Consider the following 12,297-nt stretch of genomic DNA (forward strand, 5'->3'; position numbering starts at 1 on the left):
TTTTGGCATCTTATAATTATATAAACTTTATGTTTAAACGGCTTTAATATGCACTCTTTTACTTCTGATGAAAGTCTAAGCTGTTCAGTTCGAAGTATAAAGAATAAATTTATACTCTCACCTGCCAAATAAATGGGTGAATCTTTATAAACAGGAGGTTCAGAAATATAACTACAAAATCTAATAAACATGGAAATCTTAATAAACGGAAAAGTATATATATTACTTTTTACTTTAGTATAGTCCTCAAAGATATAACTTTATTTAACTTTTTTTTTTGTAATTATTTTTTTTTTATTTCGAGAATTTTTAATTTCCGTTAAAAAGAGCTCATCTTAGGAAACTGGTTTCCCAATATGAGCTCTTTTTAATGGAACTCAAAAAATTGGGTGTGTTTTGGTATAAAGATTTTTTATTAATGAACTATTTATTTATATTTTTTAAGAGGAAAGTCTAAATCATGATAATCTGAAAAATAAATATGAGTATTATAATATTTCGGCTGCAAAAAACAATGCAATGTTAACATGCTCAACTTATGCAACCTTTTGTCACAAAGTCTACCTTATGAGGTAGTATTATCAGCAGTGACGAATCCAGGAATATTTGGAGGGAGGGAGGGTGGGGGTGTTGAAATATTTTTGTACTTTGTACCACATTTGGGTCTCATAAGAAAATAAAAAAAAGTTCCTCAATTTCTGAGATATTTTAGGACTTAGATTCTGGTGAAGGGGGATGCATACCCATACACCCCCCCCCCTCCCTGGATCCGTCACTGATGATCAGTTTTCATATATTTGTAGTTTATTGAAATTATACTTAATTAATATTTTTAAGTTTAATATATTAAGTGAACCAATGCATACTTATAAATTTTTAAGATTTTAAAATTTGAGAAATCTTTTGTATGATCTTGCCACACTTTGACACACATTGCAATGACAAAAAATCTAAGACATGTAACATATTTTTTTTTTTTTTTAATTAATTAGGTGTTACATGATAAAGAACTAATAAACGTGAGCATGGAAAATTTCATGTATTCACTTATAGTCAAAAAAGGTGTGCAGGATGATAATGATGAGTTCCTTAATGTTGAGATTGCTCTCCGTATTTATCTTGGGCTGATGGTAAAAAACTGCTTGCCGGAAAGATTGTTTTGTAAAATGAAATTATTTAATAAATGTAACGTACCTCAATGCTTTAAGAACGACTCATCAGACTCTTACGAGTATTGAAATTAAAATCAAGAGAAACGAACTTTTCTGATCCGTTGATATTTTTTTTTTTTTTTTTTTAATTATTTATTTATTTTGCCGTTGATAAATATTACAAAAAAGAAATTACAATAAAAAAAAAAATCCTGGCCGGAGCAAGAAGAAGACAGGTTGTCTTATCACCGAGCCCCGTCACACAAAAATTTACATGCACAATAAATGATAAAAGACAAAAAGACAGTATAAATACAAAAACAAAAACAAATCAAATACTTCAGCAATAAAATAATTTGTTGCTAACAATCTTCCAGCAGAATAATTTTAAAAATAAAAAAGTAAAAACGACAGAAAATCATGAAAGTTATAAAAACACAAAAAAAAATGCGTTGTTTAATTAAAAAAAAAAAAAAAAAGCAATATATGTAAACATAAGTATTTGGGCTGATTATTTAATATCATCAAAAATATGAACGAAAAAGACAATTTTATTTTCGTTATCTTTTATACTAATGGTTAGAAACCATTTTAATAAAAGCTAAAGAAAGTGATAAAGATTTAATTTATTTTCAAGCGATTCAATCCAAACCTTTAAATTGTTTTCAAAAAAGGTATTTGAAATCTAATATATCGAATTCCATGTTCAATAAATACCGTTTTGAATCATCCTTAAAACTTTGCAAAGTGCAGTTTAAAACGAAGTTTTGTTTTTTACTAAAGATTGGAAGAAATTTTTTCCAAACTAAAGGTCCCCGATATTGAATTTGGTACGAACTTAATTTAAGAAGGTTTATAGGAACCACAAAGTTATTCACTGAAAATTTGGTTGGATATTTATGGGAGATTTCATTAAAGTAGGATTGAAATGTTACCGGAGAAAACCCAAGTTTGGCTTTAAACATAAATAACATTACTTGATGAATATTAAGCTTATAAATATTTAAAGCTCCAAGCTGACGTAAGAGAGGTTCGCATTGTGTTTTTCTATTTGCCCCAAATACTATCCTGCAAGCATGCTTTTGTTTACTATAAATTTTTTTGAGTTCAGTGTGATTAGTGCTACCCCAGGAAATGTTACAGTATGAAAGATAACTGTGTATAAACAAAAAATATAAATTTTTTAAAGACTCGTTATTAAGAAAAGGTTTTGTTCGGTATAACAACCGTATAACAACATATACAACCGGTATAACCGGTATAACCGGTATGTTGTTATACCGTATACAATGTTGTTATACCGTATAACAACATACGTATGTTGTTATACGGTATGTTGTTATACGTATGTTGTTATATGTATGTTGTTATACGTATGTTGTTAACAACATACGATTGTTGTTATACCGTATAACAACATACCGGTATAACCGGTATGTTGTTATACCGTATACATTCGGTATAACAACATATACAACCGTAGTCGCAGTGTAGTGTACATACATTGACTGACATGAAAAGAGATATATCAACTGAAGGTAAAGATATATCATTTGAAGGTATGCATTACAAATAATGCCTGTCGGCAATTTATAAGTTGACAACTATAATAATTAAAAGATTTAAATACTCAATTTAAACCTTTTTAAACTTTCAAAACGTACAATACTTTCAAAAAATATATTTAAGTAAAAGTAAAAGCACACAGGTTAAAAAAAAAGTACTTAAAAAGTAGAAATACGCAAAAAACTATTCAATTACATTGAGTAAATGTAAATGTAACTCGTTTCTTTCCACCACTGGTAACATCCTATTAGTTAGATCTAAACACCTTTTTAAAACTTTATTTATCTGTTCCTTATACTTAATGTAAAAGAGTACACAAAAACAACAAAAAAAGTCTTCTACTTTTTTAAATTCATTTTTTCTTTGGTCACTATCATGCCTTTAATTTTAATAACCTATTACCCAGCCGGTGCATTTAGTTTCACTTTCGAGTATGAACACATGTTTGTCACAATCCAGGCGTAGATCAAAAACACGTTGATTTCACGAGCAGTTTTACTCGAGTTTAACACATTTTTTATGAGGTTTTAAAGTTAAATGAGGTTTTATAATAATAAAGTACAATATTATACAGTAAACTCCCGGTTATTTGAACTGGAACTAATTCGAATTTCCCGCTTGTTAGGAATATGTCCGCTTGTTAGGAATATGCCATGAAAATTACAGAACAAAAGCTTTATTCAATCAGAAAAAATCATGTTTTGAAAACTTGATAAAATATCAAAAAATCAACTTGAAATAACAAAGATAAGTACAAAATATAGAAAAAATCATATTTAAACAGTAAAATCATGTTAAAATCTTCCTGAAACACATGAGTCTTCCTTTGTGTTAAGATTCTTACTGAGTCCTTTTTTTATTCTTCTTAGTTTTTTTCTTTTTTTCTTTACCGTAATAGTAGTCTTACGTTACATTTGTTTTACTCATATACTGTCTGCTAAACTTGTTGTCGATTGTGTAACATTTCCTTTTATATCAAAATGTTGTGATACTTTTTAAACAGCATTTCTACCATCATTTAAATGCAAAATAGCAGAGTTTACATCCATTTCCACAACATCTTTACTAACAAATATAGTTTTAGGTACCTTGGACCATATGAGTCAGTCGAGCGCTTCATTTGAACTTTATCTTTGACCATGCAAACATTTCAACAGTAATTTATCTTTCTGTAAATCCATAAAAATGGTTGTAATAAGATTTTTGATTGATGGAGAAATAGATTTATTTGGTTTATAATTTTTACCTAGAGTCCAATATTTGCATCAAAATGAATCATTTTGATGCAAATATTGGAAAAAAATTGTGTCGTTCAGTATTTGGATTATCTGTAAAAAGAAAACTAATGCAAAAACAGCTTTCTTTTTTTTTGTTTATTTGTTTTTTTAAAGTTCATTTTCTTACTTATTAATTATGATAGATCTTATAATTTATTACTAATTAATAATAAGTTTTTATCCAATACTAACAACAATAGGGTCTAATACAACAGTAACAACATGAATCTTTGAATCGTGCTTCAACAAAATTCTCGACATTCAAATTTCTTTTTAAGCAAAGTTGATAAATAAACAATTAAAAGCATGATTGACGCAACAAAAAGATAAATCAGCTTGCAAGTTTTGCTCAACTTATAACAAACAAAGGTATGTTTGTGGTTGCTACGGCGTTGCTAAGGTAAATAATATTGCAAATGTAGATTTTTATCACATTTCCAAAATTAAATTATGTTTCATACATACATTAAACGAAAGAGGATGAAATTTCGAATAAGATAAATTTAAAAAATTTATTTTTATATTTTGATCACAAATTAGTATTATAATTGTGCTCCACCACCTTGAGCATGAAGAAGTCTTAATCATTAAAGACTAGCCAATTTGGAGCAGAGAGACAAAAGTAAAGTTTTGGAAAAGTATGATTCTGTTGATAATGCTGTATATAAATGGTTTATGAATGCACGTAAACAAAATGTGCCTATTGGTGGGACACGTTATTAGAAAAGCTTTAGATTTCGCAAAAAAATTCAACATAACGGATTTTAAGGCCTCAGAAGGGCGGCTAGATCGGTGGAAAAACAGACATATTGTTGTTTTTCAAATTATTTCTAGCGAGAAAAGGTTGTGGACAAAGGAAATGACAGCGATTTGGGAGCAGAACCATTTCCGCACGATCCTCTCAAGGTATGAATTGAGGGATATTTACAACGAAGTCGAGTTTGGTTTATTTTATCAACAGCTTTTGAAAAAAACCTTTCATCTAAAAGGTGAACGATGTGCAGAAGGAAAATTTAGCAAAGTTCGTTTAACAGGCCTAGCTGCAGGAAATTGGGTTGGAAAAAAGCTGCCTATGTTAATAATTGCAAAGGAAGGAAAACCACAATGTTTTAAAGATGTAAAAAGCCTACCTTATCTGTACAAGTCCCAAAATGAATCTTAGATGAACTCTACAAAGTTTAATGATTGTGTAAGAAGTCTTGACGCGAAGTTTAGTGCTGAGGGTAGGAAAGTAGCTCTTATCATAGATAACTGCACTGCTCATCCTAATCTTGACAACCTCATAGCAATTAAATTAATCATCCAACACAACCTCCAAAACTTAACAATAGGAACAGGAGGTCATAAAAGCATTGAAGGCTTTTTATCGCACAAAAAAAAATGTAACGATGCAAGTAAAATACCTCCTAAGATCAATACTCTTTAAGCTATGACCATTTTGGTCAGGTCATGGGACGCTATATAGACAAACACGGTAAAGAATTGTTTTAGAAAAGCAGACATCTTGTAGGAAATACAGATTGCAAATACAAATGGTGAAGCTGATCTTTTTAAATTGCTTGAAGAGAACGTCAACGAGCAAAGATCACGTGGCTTATTAGATGAAGAATTAGCTGCTGACAATTATGTAAATATAGAGTTTGAGATCTGTACAAGTGAAACAATTACTATCAAGGGTCGAGATAATCTGAATGCCATTTTAATTAACGATTGTGTTAAGGTATAAGAAAAGATAGATAAAGCGTCACACAATTTGCCTCCTGAAAAGCTAAAATTATTTGAAATTACACGTGCAATAGAGGTACTTGAATGTTTGTCGCTTTTTGACAATAAGAGCGTCGAAATCCGGCAATCACTAAACCAAAGATGTTTGATAAACACTCTTTAGAAGCAAAAAAGCAATCAAAAATAGGCGGTTTTTTCAAAAAATTGTAATAAATTTATTTTTTTTAAAACAGCAAGTTATGAAAAACAAAAGACTTTTCAAAAATTTGTAAATAATTCATTATTTTACAAGTAAAAGATTTAAACAGCATCTTATTCCATTTTATTCCATTTTTCTTTTTTTTAACTCTTTATTATTGTTAAAATCGAAATTTAGCAGACGTGGCGCAATAGTTAGCGTGAACTTCTTAGTTAAATGCTATTCCTTTGCGCTCTGTAACCGTTAGAACTTTTTGGAGCACCTAAAATAAAGATTAAGGTACTTTAAAGAAGATTTTCAGTTATTTGAAATTTCGGTTATTTGAAGTAAATTCTTATTCCCTAAGAGGTTCGAATAACCGGGAGTTTACTGTACTACGTTTCTGTAACGGTGAAACCATAAATAAAAATTTACTATTCTAATAGTAATAGTTAATTTTATGGAATTAAAATCCTATTCTTGATATGTGTTATTCCTTTTGATCTAAAACTATCAACATATTATATGATTTTCACCCTACCGCTGCACTTAAAAATGCATTTCTTTTTGCAAGAAACAATATAAAACATTTCCAAAGTAACTGATATAAAAAATTGAGTCTGTTTTCAAGTAAAGCTGATATTTTTGTTTCAAAGCCTAGAGCTCGCTCCATTCAAAAAAATTGTCCTAAAATTCCGGCGGAATTTGCTACTGGCTATTTTAATAGAGCCGTTGCCGTTTCTTCTTTAGAATATTTTGTCGGTATACGTACTCCATTTTTGGCAGAATAGAGTTATTTATACCACTATTTAGTATTTTAAATTCTCTACCGTTTGATATACCACACAAATTTAATAAATCAATTATTAATGAGTTATTAGGATTTTTTATTTCAACTATTACAAAAAAGTTTATTATTTCAACTATTATGTAAAAACTTATTTGTTCATTATCTCAAAATGATATTTTTGGACTTTGTGCATTTTCCTTGTATACCAACGATTTGTTTACATCGGTATCTACTAAAAAACAAAAACAAGTACCGTTATGTTTATAGGCGGCAAGTAGTTGTTTCATACGAATAATTCTATTTTCTCTTAAGACCAAATAACAAAGTTTGTTGAAGACATGGTTTTAAATTTTTTGTAACTTTTAGATGATTTCCCAAATGTTAGTGTCTTAGGTGAAAAGCTTTATCTTTGGGAAAAATATTGAGAAAATTTCTAATTTCATCAAAAATTTGGGAAAGTTTTTCATGAGAGAAGAACTTTTATTATATGCATCAGCTAAAGGACTACACTAGAACAACCATGTCAAAATGTTGAATCTATAGTTTAGCTTTGATGTTCAATCATCATAGTTCATAGTTTTGTAATGTAATCAACAGATTTTCTATATAAAACTCTTGGTTTTTAGCAAATACTGTTGATGCAGAACTTGGTGTTACAATAATCAATATTGTTCAATTTTTCGATTCTTTCAATTCTTACGTTACCAATACTTTTCGCGATGAGGATAGGGAAGAAAAAGTAAAATCTTGGTTAAGTTTAATGGCTTTGGGCAAGAGAAAGTTAACAACCTTTGAAGATAACTTTCCCAGTGGTGTCATACTGAAAACACTCACTTTCGTTTTGTAAAAGAGTTTAATGTTTAAAAAAGGAAACCAAATTTTTTTAAATAGTTTAAAACAGTTTGAAACATTCAATATTCTTTTGTGTTATTTGAATGCAAACTTGTTTTTATACCAAACACAATTGTAAATTATCAACAATTGTAAACAAAATTTTTCTTTATCGTATTTAACGAGAAATACAAAACAATATATTTTTTAATGTAATAGTATAATATAAAAGTAATAAAATAAATAAATACATAGAAAAACATATTAAAAAAATATTTATATATAAAATAGCAAAAAATTATTGTTTTGCTAAACTACAAAGTTAATTAATTCCATTAAGTCATTTTCATTTCTGTGCGTGATTTTTTATTTTTCTTTGTTTTAACAGTTAGAAGCTGAGAACCAAAGCAATAAACATACTAATACAATTTTCTTAAAAAACAATTATAAAAAATTATTTTTATCATATTTTAGGCTACCGGAATAAATTGAAAATATTTAACTTATAACTTTATTTTTTTGCGTGATATTTTATGTATTTGCCAGTTAGTAAAAAAATTTTACAATCGTAATTAATAAAAGAAAAAAAATTTTACATGACTGGTTAATATCGCAATAGTTAATAGTTTAAAATGTTAATATCGCAAAAGTTTGAAAAATATACAATAATTTTCAAAACGAAATACTCTAGCTAAACGAAATACTCTATATTTGATGGCTATTTCTCATATAACAAACATATTGAATATGAGTTTTAGAAATATAAGATTTCATTTGAAATACTCACAAGCAATTTATTTTCATAAAAATAAATACATGAAACTGATGAATTCGCAACTTCAATACGTGATTTCCGTGGATGATCATTCTTGAACTGCACTTAAACGATTGCTGTGACTTGATGATACTTAGTGCAATCCCGTAATATTCTGGAAATCTTTACTAATATTTAAAATACTATTTTTTTTTTTAAAAAGTGTAGGGGAAAGGCGCCTATGATGGCATAGCGCCAATGATGGCATACCGGTCATATTTTCATAAATATTGGTTATGGCAAAAAAGTGATTAGACCAACACGTCTATACTTACTTTACATTAATTTTAGTAAAAATACGTCCATTATGCGCAAATTTTGCTTTTATAATCAACAAAAATCGATTTTGGGATGTGCTGTTGTATTTTTAATCCCTTTAAATATTTAAGATTGTGATTTTATTATCAACTGTGCAGAAATGAAATTTTCGTACATTTTATTTCCAAGTTTTGTGCATTTAGTAGAATACCTATTTTAATTTTATCTTTTGAAAAAGGCAGATATAGCTTATTTAAATGAAAATGATGACTTCTTCCGAGAAATTAAAGTTTATTTACCTAGTAATTAAAACTTGCGTTTTTCTGTTCCGTGCGTGATTCCTCTTCCAATTTATTTTATTTGATGATAACATTACTAATGAATATTATTATCTTATTAATTAAATAAGAGTAAATTGGAAATTGCCAGTTTTACTTTTATGAAAATAATAGCAAAACTTATACGAGATTATGTAGGTGATTTTTTGGAAATGCCCTTTGACATTAAGTAAAAGTTAATGCATAAGATAAAAAGTTTAAATAAAACATAAAGATAGAAATTTTAATAAATTAAGCTTAGAAGATTTCCAAAAACATAAGGTAGAAACTTTAATAAATAAAGCTTTGGAGATAAAGCCATGGAGGTTTGATGTGTGATAAACTTCGTACTACTTTAATAATAATTTAATAAATAACATAACAGTAATATTTGGTAATAGATATACTTCTCCATAAAACAATTCAAACAACGTTTCAAAACCACTTGTAAACCACAAGAAAGCTCTTTAAGAAACTAATTTTTGATAAAACCTAAAAATATTATTTCTTTCTCTGTACCATTTAAACCAGTTATATACTGTGATTGTTATCCAAAACCTTTAACTTTGCTTCCATTTGATCAAAAACTAGGTTTCATTTCATAACCAAACATAACCAAACATAACCAAAATAGTTTTGATAAAATGTTACTAACTAACGAAATTAATGAAAGTAGTTAAATTATCTGAAAACCATTGTAACAATACTAATAAATTTTCGATCGAGCATTTTCTATTTCGTTTTAATAAAAAGATCAAAAACTTTGACAAAAAAAATTATTGTTTAGCTTATAGTTTATGAAAAACTTGTCGAACTTTTTTCAGCTTATCACTGGCTATTGCCTTCTAAGCAAGTGTATTGGATTGCTTGAGTTTAATTTTTAAGTGTAACACTGGCGTTACCGTAAAAGCAAATGCAGTTGAAATATTTAAAATCTTCTATCTGATAAAAACTGACAACTTAGTATTTGTGACTGATAATGGAACTATTATAACGTCAGCTTATCACAGCAAATTTAACTTAGCTGCGTAGGTCATAATGAACTTTGCTGTTGAAAAGGTTGTTAAATCACAAGGTGTTGATTTAGTTCACAATATGATGAAGACTTTGAAATAAGTTGTGTGATACTTTAACAGAAGTGATAGGATAATTCAAAAGAAGTAGTGGGATTCTTTAAAGTGGTAAAAAACAAGAACTAGATTACACTTTCAAACAGGATGTTTCCACTCGTTGGAATAGCCAAGCTCTTAGTTTTTTTTGTTGCATAGACTGCCTCGTCAGTTAGATTCATTCAAGTCAAGTTCATTCTTGCTGAATTAAAGGAGCTGGACAAACTTGAGAAATTGAACAATGTTCATAAAAAAAATGTTTTGTATCCCTTCGGCACGGCTTCCGTGCAGTAGAAATGTTCATATAACAATGTGCGAACATCTAAACTTCTGCCAATCAATGCTTTAGACTAATCAATGTTTCAAACGGTTAGAGCATGCGTGATTTAAAGGCAGCTTTTTATCTAGGTTTTTATTGTGAAACCAAGATTTTCTTGGTTTTAAAACGCAAAAATCTTACATAGCTGGAAAGAGTTTAGTAATAATAAATTGCATGATTATGTTAACTATAAAACTTTGCATAATATAAGTTATGCCATTTTCACTCTCATTTCAGATATGCTTGTCATGTTTAGAGACAATCCAAAACGTAAAAAGTCCTGAGCTTGTCATATTTGGGACAATCTAAGCAGTTCGTTTTTTTAGAACTAACTCATCTCCAAAAAAAAGCTCTGAAGTTATTTTATTTCCAACATACTAATTCAATCTCAAACATAATCTTTTTTTTTTTAATCCTCAATTTGTTTGATCTTGTTTATTTATCTAATGTCTTCAAATTGTGTGATTTTGTTTTTTTATCAAGTTGCTTATATGAAACCAAAATCTTAATAAATTACCTCTTGCAATTACTAATTTCTTGAAATAAAGGAAAAATTGTAATTTTACTATACGATCTGCTTGCAACTTTAACTTATCTGTTGTTAAATATTGAACTATTCATTACGGCTATGAATCCATACAATGTAAAAGTATAAAAACAAAGAACAATATCCTTTCCGAACTAAAATCTCTTAAACCACTTTCAACGTTTAAAACTGCTTTCTTTAACTACTTTTATAGAAAAATATTGTTTATAAATCTTACACTTTTCTATAAATTATTATTTATATGCCTAACTCTGAGTTTCTATTTATCTAACAATTTTTCTCTTTTCTTTTGTGTTATAATACTAATTATAATATCTTTATAATATATATTTTGTGTTATAATATCTTTTTTTTAAATTTATTATTTTAATCTTTTATAAACTGAAATATTTTTATTATTATTCTCTTCATCACTATTATTATTTATTTTATAATTATTCTGTTGTTAACTTAACTTTTGTTTAAACTTATTGCTGTTATTATTTTTACAATTATTGTCATTGTTATATATATATGTATATATATATACTATATATATATATATATGTATATATATATATATATATATATATATATATATATATATATATATATATATATATATATATATATATATATATATATATATATATATATATATATATATATATATATGTATATGTATATATATAAATATTTTAAATGAAAAAATTCAACTTTATAATGGACCATTATAAAGTTGTATTTTTTTGTATTTTTTCATTTGCTATATTGGCTATATTGTTATGTTGTATATTAAGGTATTTACTTTATTTAAGTAAATATATATTATATATTAAATATATAATATGTCATATATTAAAATGTGCTAAATTATATAATATATTATATTTTAAACTGTGCTACTGAAAATTTCCTTGAAATAATAGTTTTTAGAGCATGAATGGAAAGATACAGTAAAAGAATGTGACTTTGCTGAATGACGAGTCAAGCGAGAATGAGTTTTGGTTGATGGAACTAGAGATAATAGCACCTTTGAGCAGCGACTTTAATAGTATTTATACCATATATGAATTTTTTTCCCGCCAAGTCTGAAGTTTAAGTGCTTATTAATTGGTGTCAGATTGGATTTAAAGATGATCAGCTCTGTTTTGTAAGAATTGAAAGCAAATTTATTAATATTGCGAAGCTATTGAACAAGATTTCCAAGAACGTGATTATTATATTTGTTAATTTTTTTAAATGATCAACCTGCAGCGTGTCAACAGCAAAATGATGTTGATACTGACACGCAGTTGCAAAAAGTTGCAAATTTAAAAGAAGTATTTAAGTCATTAATAAGAAAAAGAAGTGGTCCTAAAACTAAACCTTGCTGGACGACATTTGAACAATTCTTAAAAGACAGATTTAGTGCCATTTATGAAAACAAAATGTAT

This window comes from Hydra vulgaris, chromosome 15, assembly GCF_038396675.1.
Source record: "Hydra vulgaris chromosome 15, alternate assembly HydraT2T_AEP".
In the NCBI taxonomy this organism is placed as follows: Eukaryota; Metazoa; Cnidaria; class Hydrozoa; order Anthoathecata; family Hydridae; genus Hydra; species Hydra vulgaris.